General features: G+C 35.1%; 1 protein-coding gene across 7 annotated transcripts in view; it reads left to right on the forward strand.

The window, feature by feature from the left end:
• Positions 1–22,947, forward strand: part of FHIT (fragile histidine triad) — a 1,224,031-nt gene that overhangs the window by 431,156 nt on the left and 769,928 nt on the right. For 2 of the 7 annotated variants that reach the window (XM_012720561.1, XM_012720563.1), the window contains one exon: positions 15,303–15,399. The exons of the other annotated variants lie outside the window; for them this stretch is intronic. The gene's annotated coding sequence lies outside the window, so the exon portion shown is untranslated. The remainder of the gene's footprint in view (positions 1–15,302; positions 15,400–22,947) is intronic. 7 annotated transcript variants of the gene reach the window in all.

Here is a 22,947-nt window from a genome sequence, read left to right on the forward strand (position 1 = left end):
TGTATATGCTTTAGGTGTCTTGCCATTTTTGCCCCTCTTGAGTCCTCCATTCTCACCTTTGGAAGCTAAATTCTACAAGGCTACATCTACTTGTTCAGATCTGTACCCTAGTCTCATACATATCACTCAATGGATATGTGTTGAATAAATAAAGAGTAAAGTATCAGTGGGCAAAGTGATCATCCTATCCATCCATCTCTCAAGACTGCTGCTGGCTATATTACAAGTGTCAGCTTTTGTTGCTGTGCTTTGGAAAATGATCATTTAAGTTATATATCACCAAGGGGTTGTCAAATACGCAGAGTAAAAATAAACTTAAGCTGAAGTTACAATCTGTTAATGTGCAGAAGAGTTGATAAACCTAAGAAACATGGCACAGTACTGCAATGGAACAGTAAGAAATGTAAGAGCCTTATATTTTACCTGAAGTGGTATTTTATTAATTTTAGGTAGACACTGATCTATATTGTTAGTCCTAGAGGAAATATATGTGTGTATATACCTGTGTATATGTGTGTACACACATGTATGTATATATGTGTATATATGTATACACACGTGTGTACATGTGGCAGAACTCAGTTGTCCAAGGTCTCTTCCTGCTTCCTATGCCATCACTCTTACTTCTGAACCTCAGCAGGAGTTCAGTTTTACATTTCCTTGCTTTCCCTGTCTGAGAATTTCTTCTAGCTCTTACTTGAAATCTTTCGTAGCGTTTCTATGAACTCTAGAGATGTGGGATTCCATTGCAAAGTCTTCCTGTGACATTTGATATTGTTCATCAAATGCATTTTTATTGGAGTGGTAGATAGAAAATTTCTAGATAGAAAATATGACATGTTCTCCTTAGAATGTCCTCTTTCTCTGTAAATTGAATGTTTGAAATGTGTGTTTGCTCAGTGATAGAAGAGTAATATTGGAAGTGATTGTGGGGAGGTCTGCCCTAGCCTTACTACATTTTCTGATATATTGGAAGCAGAAAAATGAGTTTGATTACTAGAGAGAGCTGACAACCAAGTAAACATATGTTCTGAGCCACATATCAATAAATCACATCGAGTGATCCTCTTGCTATTACTCCTGTGTTCATTTATAGGGATGGACACTTACAAGTCGTGCCATTCTTACATTCTGCTAATAACCATCCCCTTATCAGATAGGTCTTGCTACATTATATAGCTCAAAAGAAAGTGTACATAAGCTTTCATTCATTTACTCATTGACTCATTCATTTATAAGAATTATTTAGGGCCAACCTGCTATATTTGAACCTTTGTAAAATATACAGTCATAGGAAGTCTAAATCTTAGCACTTCTAGATATCCATAAAAATATAGGGTCATAAAGAGCTAAGTGTCACAAGAAACTTGAATGGAAATACACATTTTCAAATAACATAAACAGAGACTTATGGCCCCGCAAAGGTAGTGTAAACCATTTCCCCGATTCTTATTAAGCACAACCATTAACTCTAGGAATGAAGCAAGAAATGATGAAATGAGAAGTTTCACATGTAATAGCTAGCTGTCTTGAGACTTCAGCACTGGAAGAACAACACATTAGCAGAGTGTCTACAGTCCTTTCCCTCCAAAGAAGTCCCTCAGAACCATATCTTCTCTAGCTTCCAAGCCATAGATAGGAGGAAGCCTAGAGGGAGGGGGGTTATTCTCTCCTGATTGAGTGGGAGTTTCTCTGGCAACATCAGAGAGGTTTCGCATCACCATCAAGGGAAACTGATCAAAACCTCACCAAAAACAATTGGTTGGAGTAAATGCTTTCTTTTTCTGGCCAGTTTAAGTACTCTTCTCCAGTGGGCCTGAGACTCTTTTCCCACAAGAAATACTGACACCAGTGGGCAGAATGGGCAGAGAGAACCTGCAAGAGCAAATGAACAAGTCCAAGAGGCACTTTTTTTTCTCTGAAGGTGTTAGCTTTTTGCACCTGCCAAGAGACAGTGTTGTAAAAAAGGAAGAAATAACAAGAATAATGTAGTTTAGTGACCCATTCCAGGAAGTCTGTCATTCTGTGCTGAAATTCCCCTCTCTTGTTAAGTGTGACATGGTAGCTCGGAACATCAATAGGAGAATTCCATCACATCTCTCTTATACCAAGAGACATCTGAGGCCCAGTCCAGGCAAACTTTTTCTATTCCCTCAGACAATTGAATGAATGAAGGGACCAGTGGGAGCTCCACTAGCAGCAGATAAATCAAACCATAATAATATCTTGAAGACTAAAAAATAGTCTTCAAAAAATTAGCTAGTACCCATACCATTAATTTAACAAGATGTCTGACTGAAAAAATAAAAGCTTTAATTAGAACTTAGAGTCTCCTGACATAATAGACAAAAATCAAGGATTAATAAAAAATCAACCAACATGCCAATAGGCAAGAAAATCAATTTGAATGAGAAAAGGTGTCAATTGACAGTCAAACAAAAGTGAATCACATGTTGAAATCTTATAACAAAGATTTAAAACAGCTACCATATAAACAGCTCACCAATTAATTACAAATATAAAATAACATAAAACGGGGAACTAAAAAAAAAAACAACCAGTTATAACCTGAACCAAGTAGAAATTATAGAACTGGAAATTATAATTATAGAAACATTGATGGGTATTTTTAACACTAGGGTGGAAATAAGACAGAATTATTGAACATAAGAACTGGTGGTGGGAATTTCATGGGGAAACCATACCTTGTACAAAAACGAAGGGTGATATAATGAATATACTAAAATATATATGTGTATGCCTTTACACATATGTGCGTACACACACATATGATCAAGTAGTTAATGGAAAGACAAATACAGAGAACCACAGGAATGAGAACCAGAGAAAAGAAATAGAAAATGATAACAAGATGATAGATTGAAGTATCAAAACAGAATAAAGTTGTTTGGATCTAAGGCAAGGCAGAGTATCCTGAGACTTGACACTGAAAGCAAAAATGCATAAAAGGAACATTTGATAGATTGAACTTAATCAATAGGAAGTGTGTGTGTGTGTGTGTGTGTGTGTGTGTGTGGAATCTATTGTGACATGAAAGAAAAGAGAAACTATAGATTAGAATGAAATATTTCAAAAAAAAATCTATTCCTTAGAGAAATAGTATCTAGATTATATAAAGAACTCCTGAATCTCAATGGTAAAGAAACAGCCCGTTTTAAAAATGGGAGCAAGACATAGAGACATTTCACCAAAGGAGATGTACAGATGGCAATTAAACACACTAAAAGATGTTTCACTTCATTATCAGAGAAATGCAAGTTAAAACCATAATGAGATATTACCACACATCTAACTGAATGACTGAAATAAAAAATAATGACACCCTAACACGTCGGTGAAGATGCAGCGAAACTAATCACTTTTACATTGTTAGTGGGGATGTAAAATGGCTCAGCCTTTCTAGAAAACACTCTGGCAGTTTCTTGTGAAGCTAATCCTGCAACTACCCCAAGACCCAGCAACTGCTCTCTTGAGCATTTATCTCAGAGAAATAAAAATTTGTATTCAATAAAAACTTCTGCATAGATGTTCCAATTAGACTTATTCATAATAGCCAAAATCTGGAAGTACCCCAGATAGTTTTAAGAGACTAGTGTTAAACAAATGGGTAGCCATGGAATGCTACCTAGTTATCAAACGGAATAAACTGTTGATAAGATCAACAAATTGGATGATTTTCCAACAAATCATGTTGAGTGATAAAGTAAATTGTGCTAAAATATGTACTTCATTATTCCACTTATGTAATATTGTCCTACTATCTTTTAGAAATGGAGGATAGATTATTGATTGCCAGGGCTTAGGGAGGAAAGTTTAAGTGGAAGAAGAGAATGTATGTTTTAAAATATCACCTTACTAAGTGTCTTTGTGTGGCAAGAACAGCTGACGATGGTGGTGGATACATGAACCTATACAGTTATAAAGTTGTGCTGACTTCGACTGAGAGAGAGAATTCTAAAACTGGTATGTGTGGAGAGGGGTGTTTATGGGAACCTGAATAAAATTTGTGTATTGTATCAGTGTTAATATACTGGCTGTGCTATAATACTGTTGTTTGTACTGTGCCCGTGGGGGAAACTAGATAAAGTGTACATGGGATTAATTATTTTTACAAGTTAATGTAAATCTACCATTATGTCAATAATTTCAATTAAAATTTCATATATAAAGTACATTAAAATTATATGTCTATATACACACATACACACAACTTTTTGATCACTTACTATTTGCTATGTGCTATTTTAGTCTTTATGTTATTTTTATCCTCATAACACCTTATGGGCAATGCAGCAGTATTACCCTATTCTCCAATGAGAAAATCAAGACATAGTGAGAATAGTTTAAGATTACAAGGCTAATAAGTAGCAGAAGCTGGGTTCTAACCCAAGAATTTTGCCTTCAGTATTTACAATCGTTACTAATAGGCTATTTTCTCCTTTTACCTATAGATTATTTATAGCTGAGAGCATTAGAAAGCATTTGATGGAAAAAGTGGTATTTTAAGCTCCCTTGAAGGGAAGATTATGATCTTATAGACATATAATATTAATTACACTACACATAGGAAAAACATAATACATGTTTGTTGAATAAAAAAAATGATGTACTAGATGATTTATACCATCAGTGACTCTGTCAACAACCTAGCATTTGCAAAATGAGAAAATGAGGAAGCCAGGGCAATGAACTCATTTCACTTTACTGCAGCCTAGACTCTCTATCAGAGATCTGTGTTTCCCAAGGCAAAGGGGGTGGGGGGTGTCCTATTGGAATTTTGTATAAGACAATTTATTGTTTTCTGAAGATAACACACAACACTTTTTTTAAAAATCAGTGTTAGCCTCACTTTTTAAAAATAGTTTTTAAAAAAATTTATAATAGTTTATTTTACATGTTTTTGTGCATTTTTCCATCTCAGTTGCAATCCCCTTGGGTTTCCCATCACCAAATCACCCATGTGCCATCACCATAGTCCAGTGCATTTCCCTCACCGCACTGTTTTTAATCCCATTCCCTGCTCCACCCTCACAAAATGTCTATGGTATATAGCTGTTCATCATTATTGTTATTTTCTCATCTGTTCCATTATAATCCTGCTATGAGAGAAAACATACAGTATTTTTCCTTTTCTTTCTGGCTTATTTCACTAAGCATGATCTTTTCCAGCTCCATCCATGTTGCTGCAAAAGACATGTGTTTCTTTTCTTTTTCTTTTTTTTTTGGTTGCTGAGTAATATTCCATTGTGTATATGTGCCACATCTTTTTAGTCCAATTATCCATTTTGGGGTATTTGGGCTGTTTCCATGTCTTTCCAATTGTAAATAAAGCAGCAATAAACATGGTGGTGCAGGTATCTTTTTGAATCAGTGTTTTTGTGTCTTTTGGGTAGATACCTAGGAGTGGGATTGCTGGGTCGTAGGGAAGCTCCGTGTTTAGTAGTTTGAGGCCTCCAAACAGTTTTCAATAGTGGTTGTACTAGTTTGCATTCTCATCAGCAGTGCAGGAGAGTTCCTTTTTCTCCACATCCTCGCCAACATTTGTTGTTGCTAGTTGTTTGAAGATGTGCCATTCTTACCAGGATGAGGTGGTATCTCATTTGTTGAACATTTTTTCATATGCATGTTGGCCATCTGCATTTCCTCTTTGGAGAAGTGTCTTTTTAGCTCTTCTGCCCATTTTTTGATGTAATTGTTTATTTTTGTTGAGTTTCATCAGTTCTCCGTCTATTTTGTGATCGATCCTTTATTGCTAGTTTTGTGTGAGAAAATTTTTTCCCAATCACTGGGATGTCTGTTTGTTTTTTGTAATGTCTCCTTTGCTGTCCAGAAGCTCTTTAACTTGATGTAGCCCCATTTATTTGTCCTTGCCTTTACTATCGTTGCATTGGATGCTGTATCTTTAAAGATGTTGCTGAAGTGTATGTCGTGTAGTGTTCGGCCCATCTTTGCTTCCAGGTATTTTATGATTTCCATTCTTATGTCTAGGTTCTTAATCCACTGTGAGTTGATTTTTAAAAACACAAAACTTTTAACAATATTTATCATGCTACCCTGTATTGTCAGTATTATCTCACTGATATCTAAAACACTGTGTAAGCTTGTCCCCTCTCTACCTAATTCCCTCAGAGCCCTTGTCAAGAACTGGTACACTTTCTCTCTGGTTATCATAGAGCAAAGAAGTTATGGCACATAACTGTGGGATCCAAAGGATTCCAGAGGAATATTTCAGCTTCCCTAATGGGATAGCTGTATACATGTGATAGGGGAAAAAAAAAAAAAGTACTTCTTTGCTTTTTCAGTAGCTGTAAGATTGAATTTGAATTGGCCACATGTGTTCATTTCACTTTTGTTGCTGTTGTTGTTGTTGATTGTTCATTTTGATGGACATAAATAAGTTTCCCTTTTCAGAGAAATGCTGCTGAGCAAATAGCATATAGCTCACCCAACCCAATCTTTTTTCAGTTTCAGCAGGAAAAAAAAAATCTGAAAGGGACAAGTATTAATGGATTATTTTTGTAAACATGAAAAATCTCTTGGAAGGGAAATTTTCTCTTGTTGACTGGCAGAAAAACAGTAGCATTAATTATGTTGCCTTGTTAAATCTGAAAGAATTTAGTGAACATTGGAAACCTTTTTAATTGCCTTTGTGGAAAAGCATCTAAAGGATCAGAAGCCATCTCTATTAGAGAAATTTTGAGACAGCTGTGCCTGTCCCAAAGCACTGGGTCTGAAAATGCTGAGGAAATCATTGTGAACTTCAGCCTATGGGGCTTTGGGAAGGGACTTATGGGGAGTTGAGAATTAGGAAAAGACAAGATTTCCATTTCAGGTCTTGAGCACTAACCAAAGGTCTTTCCTGTTCCTCTTTTCCCCATGAAAAGAGGGGAAGAGGGTTACTCTGAGCAGTTTGTAAAGTTCCATAGGTTCATAGGCGCAATGTCTTCACATTTGTTGCCTTTGCCCAGTGTGGCAGTTAAATTTTCTTGCTGTGAGAACATGGAGATAGAATCTAGTCCCCAGAATTGTTCTTTCAAAAGAATCTAGGCAAATTAGGAGGCTTTCATGGAACCAAAACAATGACTTGCATGAAAAATGCAAGTAGTGTTGCTTTCCCATAAGTCTAATTTCATGATAGGAATTTTGGTGAACAGAGAACACCAGAAGTGTAGAAGAATGTTATTTGATGTAAAAAGGGGATTCAGGGGTCCAGATTTTGTCCCTGCTTGAATTTTAGATGAGATAAAACCAATAGCTCTGCTAAGTTGCAGTGCAAGGCTTACATAGCTTCTTGAGAAAAGCAATTTATTTTAGATTATAGCACAGCGGCTATCGTTTAAAGTGGTAGGGATTGTAATTGAACTGAGATCCAACCTTCTCTGTGAACACACGGTGCAGTAATAAGTTTATCCAGCTGTTCTAAATAACGTGGATGTCAGGCCATCAAGACAGATGGGCATGGTAGCCCAAACACTGCATTACTGGTGTCTTGCCGATCTCCTCACTAATAACCTATTCAAAAATATACCTACCTTGGAAATGTACTAAGATAGGTAATCAGATGCACACTTGCTGTTCAGTTTTGGGGGTACTAATTTGAAGCAGCTAGCAGGTAGTTATCCAGAGGAAATGAAAGAATATGCAATTAGCACTTGGGAATGTTTTGTTGAATTTCCATCTTTATCAATTCATGAAAGACTTGCAAGGGGGTTATGTGCAGGGGGGAACCAAGATAAAGTCCCTCTTAATACTGATAACCTTTGATTTGATAATACAAAGGATGTGTTTGCCCTCCAAACCCCAGAATATCATCCTGTCATTAAATCCTAATGAAAGCCTAATTGTTTTGTTGGAAATAAATGATGTGTCTCATTTCCGTATTGCATTTACTACCTTCTTGTTATAAACAAATTCAGTTATACAAAATCTACTTTTGTTTTCCAGTTGTCCAGAAATTTAGAAGACAACATTCAATCCAGGTTCAACTGCTTATTTTTATTTTAAGTAAAACAGCTTGTCACATGTACTTGGTCTTTTTTTTTTTTTATCTTTATCATTATATTTTTATAAAAGCAATAGCCTGAGCATAGTTTAAAAATCAACTAGTTTAGGAATACTTATGAAAAGTAAGAGTTTTCAACTCTACCTTTACTCCATTTAGTTGTATTCCTAAATGCAGCCTCTATACACTCTTACTTATTTCTATTGCTAGTTAATATTTTATAAATTTTATGCAATGTATAGATTTTCTTCTAAGAAAGAGAAAGACTTAGCTTACGTAAAACTCATCTTTTCACATTCTTTCGCTATAACATGACATTATTCTCTAATTCTGTTGGTCTTACTATGACTAAATTTCCCCTTATTGGTATATCATTCTTGTCAATATCTCTTACCTTTTCACTGTAAGTTAGTATTCTTTTTTTTTTTAAAGATTTATTTATTTATTCATACAGAACTGGGGTACAGGCCAGAGATGTGGAGGATAAGAGGATTCACCAGGGACAGAGTGGGGAGCAGAACAGGCAGATTGACAAAGTACTCTGCTGCGGGGAGCAGCAGGTGGGTCAGGAGAGGTCTGCCTCGCCATGTGGATCACCTCCGGGGCAGGTGGGGATCAAACTCATGAGGAAGGGGCTTAAGCTTCTTAGTGCAGTGCTTTAACCAGGTGCGCCACCAGGGAGGGCCCTGTAAGTCAGTATTCTTACCTTTTATTTCTATTCTCTACTTTTCTTTCTCAGTCATCTATACCATTATTTTTATGCTTTCAATTTTAATTTACATTTGTTCTGTAATCAGAGTATCTTTTTTAGAGATTTTTTCCAAAGTTTAATATAATGAAAAGGGTTTGCATCATTAAGATTTTGTGAAACTATAATAGTCAACATCTAAAGTCAGGTGTAAATGGAGTATCTTTCTTTGTCTGTCAAAATCATTCCACCTTTCAGTATATGTAATACATATTTCAGTTTTATTGACCTGATACCATAAACTCCATAAAAGAAAACATAGGTGATACTTTCCTGGAAATCAACTGCAAAGATTTATTTGGTGATGCCACTCCATCAACAAGGGAAACAAAAGAAGAAATAAACAAATGGGACAGTATCAAGCTAAAAAGCTTTTTTGCCTTGAAAGAAAACACCATAAAACAAAAAGGTTACCTGTCAGTTGATAGAAAGTGGTTGCATATCACACATCTACAAAGGGGTTATTTCCAAAATATATGAAAAACTCTTAAAATTCAACAACAAAATCAATATAGTCCAAAATTTACAAAAAGAGACTAAATTAACATATTGTCAACAAAAACAGATGACCTATAGACACATGGAAAATGCCAACTATCATTTACTGTTAAATAAATGCAAGTCAAACCCATAAAAAGATATCCATACCCCTGTGAGAATGACCTGCTTCAAAAAGACTGTAAACAACAATATTGTGAGTATGTGAAGAAAAAAGGTAACACTCATGAACTGCTGGTTGGAATATAGTTTGGTGCAGTATCTATGGGAAATAGTATTTAGTTTCCTCAGTGGAATGACAATGAAAATACCATATGATTTGGTATTGACAGCAATCTGAATATCACATGACCCAATGCCATTTGACACAAGTGACATTTCTCTTAGTATCACTGTCATCAGAAATATACTGGGTAGAACAGTGATCTCAGTTAACCTGATTTTTGTCCTCATTCTAAGTCTTGATTATCTGAGAAGAAATCATTTGCCCTCTGGGATTTGTCTTTTTTTTCCTGCTCATGGGTTGGAATCTATGGCCCTACTCCCCTTTCCTCTGCCCCTTGAACTTCCAAGGGCAAACTCTTAGGAATGCTTTAGAGTGAGGGGCAATTAGGAGCTTGGTAACATTCCAAGGCATGTCTGCATGTAGCAATACTATGCTAGATATTTACCCAAAAAGTATTGAAAGACTATTATGAAAAGACTTATGCACTCCTTATGTCTTAGCAGTATCATTCACAGTAGCCAATTTATGGATCCAACCTAAATGTCCATAAGTGGATGACTAGATAGAGATATTATGGAATATATACCCAATGGAATACTATTCAGTTATCAAAAAGATTAAATAGTGCCTATTGGGATAAAAAATAGATGGACCTTCAGGTGATTATATTTACTAAACTAAACATTGCTTTGTGATCAAAGTTGGGCAAAAGTGGAAAAGAGTTACAGAATGGTCTCACTCATTTGTGGAATATAAATAACCAAAGGAAACAAAATTGCAAAGCAAGAATAATTCTCAGACTCTTTGAATAATATACTAATTACCAGGGATTACGGTGGAGACAGGGTGGGGATAGGGTAGTGAAGATTATAGTGTTGTGGACAGTGAGTGAAACATATAGACATAGCAGTATGAACTGTCTTCTCAAAACTAAATAGTTAAGTAAACTAGTGATCAATCAATAAATTTTTCAAAACACAAACAACAGATACATAAAAGGATATTTAAAAAATATATCATAGCACTCTGTCATATGTATTTCAGCTTATAAAGAAAAGTTCTTTGTGTTTTTTAAATTTATTTATTTATGCATACAGAACTGGGGTACAGGCCAGAGGTGTAGTGGCAGTGAGAGGATTCACTGAGAGACAGAGCAGGGAGTAGAACAGGCAGATCTACAAAGTACACTGCTGAGGGGAGCAGCGGTGAGGCAGGAGAGGTCTACTGCGCCATGTGGATCACCTTGGGGGACAGAGCTCACACTGAAGAGGCTGCTTCTAGCTTGCAGTGTTGCACCTTAACCAGTTGCACTACCAGGAAGGGCCCCTTTGTGTTTGTTCTTACTGGAATTTCTGAAGTCTTCTTGCCTTTCCTCTTTGTGTCCTTGAATCATATCTTCAAGTTTTTCAAATTTATAACTACACTCTTTGTTTTATCTGTTCCCCCTCTTTTTTGTGGGGCACTATTTTGTTTTCATGTAGAAAGGTTGTGCTTTAGAACTGCTGGGTAGAATTAGCCGAAGGTTCATTCATTGCTCTTCAAAGTAGAGTTCCATTTACTGGATCCCATGCACTTTCTCTTTTTGACTTCCTTCACATTTTGGTAGTCACTATCTAAGAAAGGGTGAATGAGAGGTAAACTTTCTGAGTCCTTGAAAGTTTGTAACTTTTCATTTTGACATCAGACCTGATTAATAATGTGGGTCTAGATTTTTGCATTGAAAATCATTTTTACCTTCTGTTCTTTAGCACCCAGCACTGCTGCTGCTAAATCTGACATTACTTGGTTTCTTACTTTTATTCTAGGTTACTTTTACTTTTATCTATTTAGAAGACTTTTAGAAGTTTCTCTTTAAACCTCCATTCTTTAACACTTCATGGTTCATTCTCCTTGGTATTGAGCAGATTTCATATACTTTGAAGGTTCATGTCTCTGTTTAGTTCTGGAAATTTTTCTAATGTAATTTCTTTGATAATTTCCTCCACTCCATTTTATTTTTTTCTCATTCTAAAACTCCTATTTGTCTATATTTAGGCCTCTTGCACTAATCATCTATAGATTATTTTTCTCACTATTCTGTGTTTAGTATATACTGTTGAATTTTTTTCCAATTTTACCCTCAAACTTTCTATTGATTTTTTTCCCTCCAGCAATTACAATTCCCAGCAAGTCTTTCCTGTTATCTGATAGTTACCAAATATCAAATCATTTTTTAAGATTGTTATTATGTATTTATTCACAGACTAGGTGATAGTTTGAGAGTGCTGATACTTAACCCTTTTACCGCTAAGGAGGACCCTCAAATCATATTGGAAGACTTTCGATTATTTTTTTAAAGTTCGTACCATCTCTATGTTTTCTGTTGTTTTGCTTTTTCATTTTTTGGTGATATTTCTTGGCTTTGTTAGATTCTGGTGACCTATCGTTGTGCCTTTAAGAATAAGACACTAGAAGGATTGCTTATGGGTCTTGTAAATAATCTATTTGAAGGGTGAAAATTTATATTTGATGCGTGAAAATAAGGAGATCTCAACTTGCCAGAGTTAAAGTTTAAACACCCATCAGACTGCTTTAGTTCTCCCAAAGCTTGCTTTTATTACCTTCAACATAATGCTTGGAGAGTCAGGAGCAGGGACAGTCAATACTAATACACTGACCTGTAATTAATGTCCATCTTATCAGACTCTCTGTACCTGCTATTTCTGAGACTTAGGTCTTTCCGAGGGTACTGTCAGGCAAGCCTGTTTTCACCTTCGCTGCAACTCCTGTTTAGTTTCTTGTTTCCTTTGCTATGGTTCACAAGACTACACAGTTTCGGTGAAATGACTCAGCTTTTAACAGCTTCTTTGCTTTCTCTTTGGGGTTACAGGTTTATATCTTTGAGTTCCTTTATTATTATTTAGAAACTACTTTGAGTGGGAAAGAAGGAAAATGGGTTTGTTCAATTCACCAGTATGAACCAATATGTACTAGTTTAGGCAAATGGGTTTGTTCAATTCACCAGTATGAACCAATATGTACTAGTTTAAAAAAGAATGTTTCTGATATTTATATGCAGTCTGCTACAGGTATCATGTAGGTCTTCATTTTATTTTCAATAGTTTGTTAACCTAACAATTGGAATCAGCAGTTATAGAAAGTTGCACAGGCATTTCACTAACTATTGGGAATTCATACAAAATACGCTTGGTGAAAAGGTGCATTTTACTATTTTATCTATCCTTTAATTCGCATACCAGGAGTCTGTGTTTTCTTAAGGTTTTCTAACTTCAGAAAAGTCATTGGCTTGATTAAAAGTTCTATTTTTATTTTACTTTTTGTCTTCAATCAAAATGTAGTAGTAGTTAATTGTAGTAGTAGTTAATTCCTCAGTAGTTAATTGAGTAAAGACCTCAAATAAATGTGTTAAAGGAAAAAATATACTGTTTAATGAATAAACAATATTTTATATTGATAGAGATTTAAATTAAAATAGAGGTATCTATATCACCTAAGCAACTAATAAATATCTTAAAATATACAAATTACTGAAAGAGCACTACTAGATGTGTACTTTTACATACTTTTACTTGGAATGATAAATTTGGTACAATCTTTCAAGAACATGAAAATACTTAATACTTAGTGATTGCCCCATCCCATTGTAGTAATTGAAGTTAACAATACAATTAGATGTTAAGATCAGAGTTTTGTTTTCAAAATGTTCATCACAGAATCATTTATAATAGAAAAACTCTAAATGGCATATATAACAAAAAATGTTACATCAAAATTTGACACATCCATAATCTAATGCATTTTATAAATGATTTTAATAAACTGTTGGGTTCATTAAATAGAAAGGTTTGGTGTAATTTATGATTTTCTTTTCACTTATATATTAAGATCTCAGCCATTCAAAAGTGAAGGAAGCTAGAAGGAATTCTATTGAAATTTTAATGTGGTTGCCTCTTACTGGTTTAATTGTATGAAATGTTTTCTTTTTCTGATTATTAATTTCTAGTTGTTTCATTAAAATTTTCATCTGTTTTAGAGTAAATATGCCTATTTTTAAGGAAAAACACCTAATGTGCTTCTGAAAGTAAATATTTTAAAAATGGCATCAAATGACCCATATGACTTTTTCTCCCTGAACTTTTTACCTTTCTTTCATAGAAACAAAAGTAGACTGTATGCAGTAGTGTCTTAAGTGTTTCCTATTATCTCTTAAGATGTATTTGGAAAAGATAACTGATCTTATGTTAGATTTGCTGCTTTTTTCTCTCCATTTCTCTCTCTATGTCAAACCTGATTCATGTCAATGTAAGCTAAGAAAACATCCTCAGAGGGGATAGAAAGTGACACTACAGTTGCATCTTGGAATGGGATAAATGACAAAGTGATGAACATTAGATTGAGATTGAGACTCAAAGTTTCAGTCCTGGCTGCTGTGCTTAGTTACTGGAGTGAATTTCTCCTATAAAAATTAAGAGTATTGAATTGATCCTCTCTAAGGACCTTCGAGATCTTTTGCACTGACCTTGTAGATATCTTAACTTTGGCATAGGCTAGATGAAACTTAAAAAAATAATAATATGACCTTGTAGATATCTTAACTTTGGCATAGGCTAGATGAAACTTAAAAAAATAATAATAACAACTGAGCAAGAAGCATGTGTTGTAATTAGTAAGTTATTTTGGCCATTTCTGTTCTTTTAAAAGAGAACTTTGACTTTTTAAAGTGACAGTTTTACATGTCCATTTGAAAGAAGAAAAACTAGAGGCACCTACATGGCCAGTGTAGAAGGCATAGTTCCTGAGTTTCCTAGCTGTATTTTAGGTTTGAAAGGATGGTTTTTATTAGAAACATCAAATAAGCTGAGATCTTTTATACAGAATATATAGGTGAGCAAACTATTAATTTGGATGCATTTGGCTCATTCCTCAATAAAATGTACCACTCAGTGGAATATTATGTGAAAACACAAATTGTTTTGGAAAAGTAGATAGCACTTTGTGCAGGAAAACCTGGTGTATTTGGCAAGCTTCTGTTTTTCTCCCTACATTTTGTTATTCTACCTCCTATCTACTTTAAAAGATATTCAAAATAGCAACTACTATAGTGTTTTTCAATTATAAAAGGAATGCCTGCGTATTTTATAAAACTTAAATTCAAAGATCCGTAGAGAAACTTGTTTAGAAATGTAAATATCATTTTTCATTCTACTGCACAGTAAGTCTTGATTATTAACAGAGTATTATCACCCAGACTTTTCTCTGCAGTTGCTCCTGCTTACAGACACACTTAAAATTGATACTACTTATAACATTGTTTTGTTATTTTATATGACAATGTGCCATATTAATAAAATATTGCATCTTAATCTCTAATTCCAACATAGCATTACTCTATATGGCTAAAATACTTGTCATCCCCTTTGATGGACTTTGTTTCTTTGTCTCTTAGAAGTAAAACTGTACCGAATAACCCCATAGGGATACTTATGCATCCCTCTCCAATGGTTTCTTAAGCATATTTTCCTAAAAATAGAATTTCAAAAATGTACGTGTTAGTAATACACACCGACATATGTGCAGTACTGCACTGCCCTTCATAAAGATGAACCTGGTGCTACTTCCAATCCATTGACACTTTATCCCTCCAATCCAGTGCCTTAGTGCGCGCTCTCTCAGGTGTCTCCAATTAAAAAGAAGCTCAACAAACTGTACCAAAAACGGAAACTGTGGCTTGCTGCAGGTGTAACCATTCAGGAAGGTTTGGTTTGGTCCGCTCTCCCTTTAAATTGAATTTCATCTCACTTGTTTAGCTCGGGGTGGAATTCTGCTGAGAAGAAGCAAAAGCAGGGAAAGAGTTCTTTATTCCTTGACCAGAGTCGGTGTCCAGATTCTGACCGCACGTCGCACGTAAGTGCTCCCGCTCGGATTTACCTGCCAGACAGTTGGTGTTTTGAGCACATTTACTGTTTTTTTTTTTGTTTTGTTTTGTTTTTTTTTTTCTTTAGGCTTTTACCCTCCCCCAAACACTGCACCCGGCTTATGCCAGCCTTTTGATCTGGCACACTAAACCAGGTGATGAAATACCATGCGCCTTTGTGCTTAAACTCAGAAAATTGATTTTCCCAAGTTTAAGCTGACATTATGAGTTGTTAACCCTGTTAGAAAAATACAAGTTGGATATATGATTCCCTTATACAACTGGGCTCTAATTTTAACAGCTGAGCGAACTTATTTACACTATATTGCATTATAACACAACAGAATTGCAGTTGAACCCTGGTGTTGTACGGATTTGAGCCTGCAATTACACAATAAAAATATTCAGTTCTTTAACAAATGATAGCTAGCTTAGCATCAATCTGTCTGGGATTTGTATGGCTCCTGATTCTACTGCTCTCTCTTCCTTTTCCTGTCTCTGTTCATTTCTCTTTTCTAACCTTGCCAACTTAGGAGGGACTTCAGAAATTCAAACTCAGCATTTTAATACTTTATAAGAAAACATTGTGAACATTTCCTTTCATTTCATAGTGCATCTCATGGGTCACTATTATTGTTTGACTAATAATTGCAGGTAAGTCATGTTATAGAAATAACTTTCTTGATATATGACAATTTCTCCAGGAGACTCCCTTTGGAATTTTGATACTTTCTTGCCCTTTCCTTGAGATCCTACCATGAATAATTTTAATATGTTAAATGTTCCAATCCTTTGCAATAATTTCCCCCATTGTGTTTATTGTTAGCTGTTTGTGTGCTACATATTTCTGTAAAATATATCAAGTTATTTTTGGAACAAGGGTTGGATATAAATAAACATACTGCTGGAATCATTTTCTGGAAGACTTGAATTATCCACCGATCCCAGGCAGTTTATTATAACCTATATCTCAAACTCTTTCTTTGGCAAGTCATTATTTTCAGTAAGGGATATTCTTAAGTGAGACTGAACATTTGTCAGAAATCAAGACACACAAGAAGAGAGCAGAGGAAAAAAATGAAGTTGTAGAAAGAGCCCTCATCACAGGCGTGAGAGGTGTAGGAGTCTAGTTTCCATCTTTCTGGAAGATCTTGGGGCAGGTCACCTCACTTCCCTCATTTTTAATGTGATTACCTCATTTTTAAAATCTTCTTTTTAAGGTGTTTATATCTAAAGACTCGATTTTGGAGAAAATTCTAGCCTGTGACTTGTTATCATTCCTTTTTTGTGTTGCTTTTAACTTTTATCCTCACAAAAAGCAAATTATAGTACCTGCTGTAGAGTATTAAAAGCATTCAGAGGTTGGATGGCTGTGCTAAAGAAAGTATTTTCTGTCTTATTATACAGAAAGGAAGGGTAGAGGACTCTTTCACAAGCCTTTCCACAGGGTTGTATTTTCCTGGGTGTTCATTGCTGAAGGAAGACTTCTATGGAGACCACATAGGGTTATGAAAAATGTGTGATGGTAGAAGGAAGTTGTTGGGGAAAATTGTATTGTTTTAAAAGAAGAGGTCTTGTTGGCCTTCTTTGGTGGCACACGGGTTAAAGCACAGCACTGAAAATCTAGAGCTGCTTCTGCATGAGTTCGATTCCTCCCTGCCCCAGAGGTGACCACATGGTGTGACAGACCTCTCCTCACCCGCCGGCTGCTCCCCTCATCAGTGTACTTCGTCAATCTGCCTGTTCTGTTCCCCACTCTGTCTCTGGTGAAGCCTCTCACTGCCCCTGAGCCTCTGGCCTGCACCCCAGTTCTATATGCACAAATCAATAAATCTTTAAAAAGAAAAAAAAGAAGAGGTCTTGCTATAACTAGTATCATTTTGTGAAAATGTAGAATTCTGAGCTATTTTAAAAGTAAACAAGAGCATCATAATTGCTGAGTGTTAACATTGCAATTTTTTTGTATATGTGCTCTGAATTACTGAAATAATACAAAATATAAATTAGTGAAATAATAAAAATAGCTATTTATTTGTATCATTTTTTTCTGGTAAATTATTTGGATAAGGCGGGGAGAAAAGTAGACTGATTGAGTTAAGAACAAGTAAAGAAAATGAAATAATGAGTTCTTTTATATTTTCCACCTTTATATGTATAACTTTAATTGATGTCAGTGACTAAGTAATATTATTACCCCTGTACCTCCTGAAATGATTGATGAGGTTCTTTGCCTTTCAACAAAATTGAATGTTTTTCCTGATTTCATTTCCCCCAAATTCTCACAAAAAAATAATCAGAATTCTTATTTTTGTAAAGTTCCCTTAGAGAATCTTTAGAATCTACTTTTTGGTGAATAAATCTAGTCATTTAAAGTCCTGGGACATAGAGGAAAGAAATCTTGTATGAAACTGAATCTAAATGTCTTATATTTTATTGTGAGTAGATCTAAAATGTTTTATTTTTCAGCAGTTTAAGATGAAGAGTGATTAGATATGACTAATATTAGAGAATTTTTATTAATTTAGACAATTTACATAATGTTCTCAGATGAACATGACTAGAAGTAACTATTTAATACCTTTATTTTCATTTTGTGATTATTATATGTATATGTGTTATATATACATATATAATTTTTTCTTGATCTTGTTTCTCAATATAGGTAATGAACATTAGAAAATTAGGTTTATTTTAGTAATTATCTATTAGTTGCAAATACTTGTAAGTAGTTTTCTTTAAAATGCAACTCTGAGACAATTGTTAAAATATTATTTAAAATCATCCTATTAAAAACATAGATCCAAATTTGGTAAATTTCTTTCTTACCATCTGGGCTCTTATAGAAGTTGAAAAATTTAGGTCACTATTAGGAATGTTGTAATAGCTAGTAACTTGGGAGTAACTTAGTGTGTGGGGAATATGTAAGGCTATTTTAAGACTATATATTTCAAATAGGCTTTTTTACCCTAATCTGGGGCCACATGAATTGGAAAGCTTTTAAGGAAAGCTATTTGGTGTGAGGTATTTGTTAATGATGCCCTCCAGCCAAATCAGCAGCAATCAGTGACAACTGGAGATTATTGTGGAATTAGTGGTGCTAAGGCTCCTTTGTCATTAATTAGTTTAAATTATAGAAATTTTGTGTGCATAGCAATCATATATACACATATATAAGGAACAGGATGCTATTGTAGGTCTTTTGTATCAGTTTTTATGGGGGAATTTGTCAATATACCCCTCAAAAGACCAGTTTTTTCATGGCTTTTGAGTATATGAGTAGATAGGAGGTTAAAGAAAAAAAATATTTTGGATTGAGCTGCAGCTAGACAAGAGTAATTTAGTCTCCTATACTTTATGGAGAAAGGGAGTTAAACAAGGAGCCAGATAGATAGAATACACATGTACTTAGGCCTAACACACGTAAAAAAAAATAAATTTTGAATTGGATATAAAATGAAGTGGAGATTTGACTGATTTTAATAGCTATAAAATGTTTTAAACATGATGGAGGGATTTGTAATTTTCCATGAGAATAAAACATTTTAGGGCCTTTCTTTTTTCTACTGGGCTTGAATTTCTGTAGAAACTCCTTTAGCCAGAATGTAGTAAATCATGTTAGATAGTGGAGCTTTCTAAAGACCTTTGGACTTCAGCCTTTATTTAAAACTCTAAAGAACCATGTAGTTATTTATCTTCCTAAATTAGTAAATGTAACCCAGAATATGTGGTTAAATCTTTCTTGACTGGAGTGCCTGTCAAATCATGGGCTATAAGATTTAGTTCGATGTATATGAATTCTAAATATACAGTTTGTATATTATTGTTTTAAACTCCTCATTGGAGATTATTTACTTATAATGGATATAAGAATTGAAGAGAGGGGGAAGTATCAGATAATAGAGAGCTTCCAGTAATTTGATTCTGGGAAAAAAAAAATAGCATTGTATGTTAAAAAGAAAAGCTAAACAACAACAAAACTCAGCCTGTCCCTTAAGTGGAAAAAAAAAGAATGTTTCCTGTAATGGTTTGTTCAGTCATTTCACAATACTTGGATGCTTACTAGGGCCAAACAGTTTGCAAGGCCCTGGATTGCATTGGTGCACAGAGGCTCATAGCCCTTGCCACATGGAGCTTACACTTCAGTTGGAAGACAATTAGACTAAAATATGTGAAAGGATTTTCATGAAAGAAAGGTTCTGGATGCTGTGGAACTATTCCCTTAAGCCACATTAAGAAAGTTGGGTAACCTAACCTTGGTCAATGACAGTATCACTGATACAGGAAGATGAGTAAAAGGAATAAAAGGGAGAAAATCATGCTGAGAGTTTAAGAAGCAATAGATATAAAGTCCATAGTCCATGGTGGAAGAAAGTAGAGTTGGCATCACCATAAAAATAGCCATAATATATTTTAAACATTCAAATAATTGAGTGCTAAGCTCCTGGAGAGTGAGGGGATAGTAATGAGAGAGATCCAGTGGAAAGGTAGGGAATGGGAAGTTCACAAGGTCCTTATTAGCCAGGAAAAGATATAAGGCAATGTTTCTCCCTATTTGTCCTTAAACTTGCATTTCTACCTGTGATGATTTTGCTCTGGATTTTCTCTTTAAATAAGTGATGGTTAAAGGACCATGAAAAGTGCAATCCATCCTCTCAACTAATTTGTGTATTTTGTTTAATATAGAAGGCACATTCTCTAAAGTTCCGTTTAAATTTACAAGTGCAAGTCTGAGTAAGTGTGACTTCTTAATTCAATGCTGTGTGTATATTTTGAGATAATCTATGGTTACTCATTGTTTTTGGAGCTTGTGTGAAATGCTTAGAAATATTCAGTCCCATTTAACTAAGGACCTGAAAACAAAGATCCAACTGAATTAGAGATTTTACCAAGTAGATCTTGGTTCCATTTGCGTATGAAGTCTTTATATTCTGGTGTGGAGTGTGCTGGTTAGTCTCTGGTCCAGCTTCCCTTGTCTATTCAGCAAACTTCTCTTCCATCCTTGGTGATGCTGGAGACTGCCCTCTAAGGACTGCATCGCATGGGCTCCCATAGCTCTACTTCCATTGTGGTTTGGTCACTGGAGATCTTAAATATTAGGTGATGGGAGGAGACAGAATAGTTATTCTTTCTGCCACCTACCTTGCTCATTACATTTATTGCAAAGGCTTATCACCCTGTCTCTGGCTCACAGTGATAACTCCACCTCCTTTAATATTCCCTCCCAAGGTGGTAAAAGCATCATGCTGCTATTAGTGGCCAAGGATCTCAGCATCCTTAACTTGTGACCTTCTGGCACCTCTGAAAGTATTTCCTCTATTTACTACACACACACACACACACACACACATACACACACACACACACACACGACTTCTTCCTATCAGGATTCTAATCTCCTACCATTAGAACCTGTTTGTTTTTGCTACTATTTTTGTTCTCTCCCTTCTGTGAACTTGTAGACTTCATATTGTGATAATGGAGGACACGAAGAACAAAGGTGAAATCCCCTGGATAAGATGAGCTCATTTTCTTTTCTTTGGACTCAAACTAGATGAGTTTCTGGAGGAAGGAGGCATACTGTTGTCATCATATATCTGCCTGGCTGTCATTTAGTACTTAATTGGACTCTCTTAAATTTCACTTTATTCCTGCTTGTCATGTTTCTGGGCCCCTGAGTAATTTCTTGTCATGTGTGTTCTGAAGCGGGACATTTTGAAGCTATGTATATTTGGATCTTTTAGTGCAAAGAATAGAATGTTCACCATAGGTACAGTGGACATCCTCCCACCCTCTCTGAGTCTTTAGCCCACCACTTAATTCTGGCCTTTGTATTAAAAAAAATATTTAGGAAAGTAGTCTTCTACTCATATAAATGTAGATGGAACTGAGCAATGAACTTCTGTAGCACGGAATCCAGCTTTCATGGTTGTCAACACACTCTTTTGGTATACATGCTTATATTTTCTGTAATATTTAAAAGAGAATACTCTTTAGCATATCATTTTACTTTATTTTTGAATGTTTATTTTAAGACACAAGGATTTTAAAAGGAACTATAATACACACTCAATGAACTTCTTTCAGTTGAGTTTTTTTCAAATCACAAACCATAAAACATCCACAGATTGCATTTGACTATCATGTCAACTTCTAATATTTTAAATTGATATTTAACAACTGTATAGAAGAAGTGCTCAATGACTGCTTACAAAACTAACAGTCCTTGTAGCTACTACTCAGATTCAGATGTAGAATATCACTAGCTCCAGAAGTCATTATGTGTATACCTGTTCTCTAAGATAGCCACTATTCAGTTACCATAGATTAGTTTGCCTATTTTTAAACTTTTTTTTTTTTTAAAGATTTTTATTTATTTGTGCATATAGAACTGGGGTACAGGTCAGAGACTCAGGGACGGTGAGAGGCTTCACCAGAGACAGAGCGGGGAACAGAACAGGCAGATGGACGAAGTACACTGCTGAGGGGAGCAGCGGGCGGGCCAGGAGAGGTCTGCCACGCCATGTGGTCACCTAGGGGGCAGGCGGGGATCGAACTCATGCGGAAGCGGCTTTAGCTTCTCAGTGCTGTGCTTTAACCCGCTGCGCCACCAGGGAGGGCCTATTTTTAAACTTTTTTAAATGGAATCATATGGCATATTATATTTTGGCCTGGCTGTTTTTTTATATCATGTATATAAGTAAATTCTTAAAGAAACTAATGACTTTCCAAATTAGTGCCATTTTACATAAATGCAGCATTTGAGTTTTCTAATTATCTACATTCTTACCAGCTTTTGGGAAATTCACTCTTACATTTTTTTTATTCATAATTAATTTCTTTCTATATATTTTACATAAGGATTAGTTCCCATAGAATGTCCACCACCAACTCTTACATTTTTAATAAGTGTATACCGTTATTCATTGTAATTTTAATTTGTATTTGCTCATGACAAATGATGCTAAACATTTTCTATATACTCATTTACCACCTGTATAAACTTCATTTATGAAATGTTTTTAAATCTTTGCTTCCTTCTTGCTGACTTGTAGGAGTTCTTTATGTATTTTAGATATAAATCCTTGTAGGATATGACCTCAGTATTTACTTGCATGCATTGGATTTCAAGAAAAAGTAGTTATAAATTGTGATTCTCATGTGCAGAGGCGGGGCACTAAGATGGGGGTAGTCATTGTCTTCAATGAGAAAGACAAAGGTAGTTATTTATGTAGGTTAACGACTAAAGTTTCAGTATTTTCATACCAGCTTCAAAATGTGTGCTGTCAAAATGGCCATATTGTTATACTTTCTATACAGGTGTTCTACTCACATTGTTATATCACTAGATTTTCCCTTAAGCATCTTTCCTTTGAGAAAAATCATTTTTAATGAAGGAGTGTCCTTAGTAGTGATTCATAGGACAAAAACAGTGCTTCTCTTCTTTCATTGTCTTTTCCTCTGCTGTTGTTCAGAATCCCAGTGAGTAGCTGGTTCTCAAGGAATTCACTCCTCCTAAAAATGGAAAATTATCCTTTCCC

Source organism: Condylura cristata, unplaced genomic scaffold (genome assembly GCF_000260355.1).
Source record: "Condylura cristata isolate star-nosed mole 26May11 unplaced genomic scaffold, ConCri1.0 scaffold00004, whole genome shotgun sequence".
NCBI classification, from domain to species: Eukaryota; Metazoa; Chordata; class Mammalia; order Eulipotyphla; family Talpidae; genus Condylura; species Condylura cristata.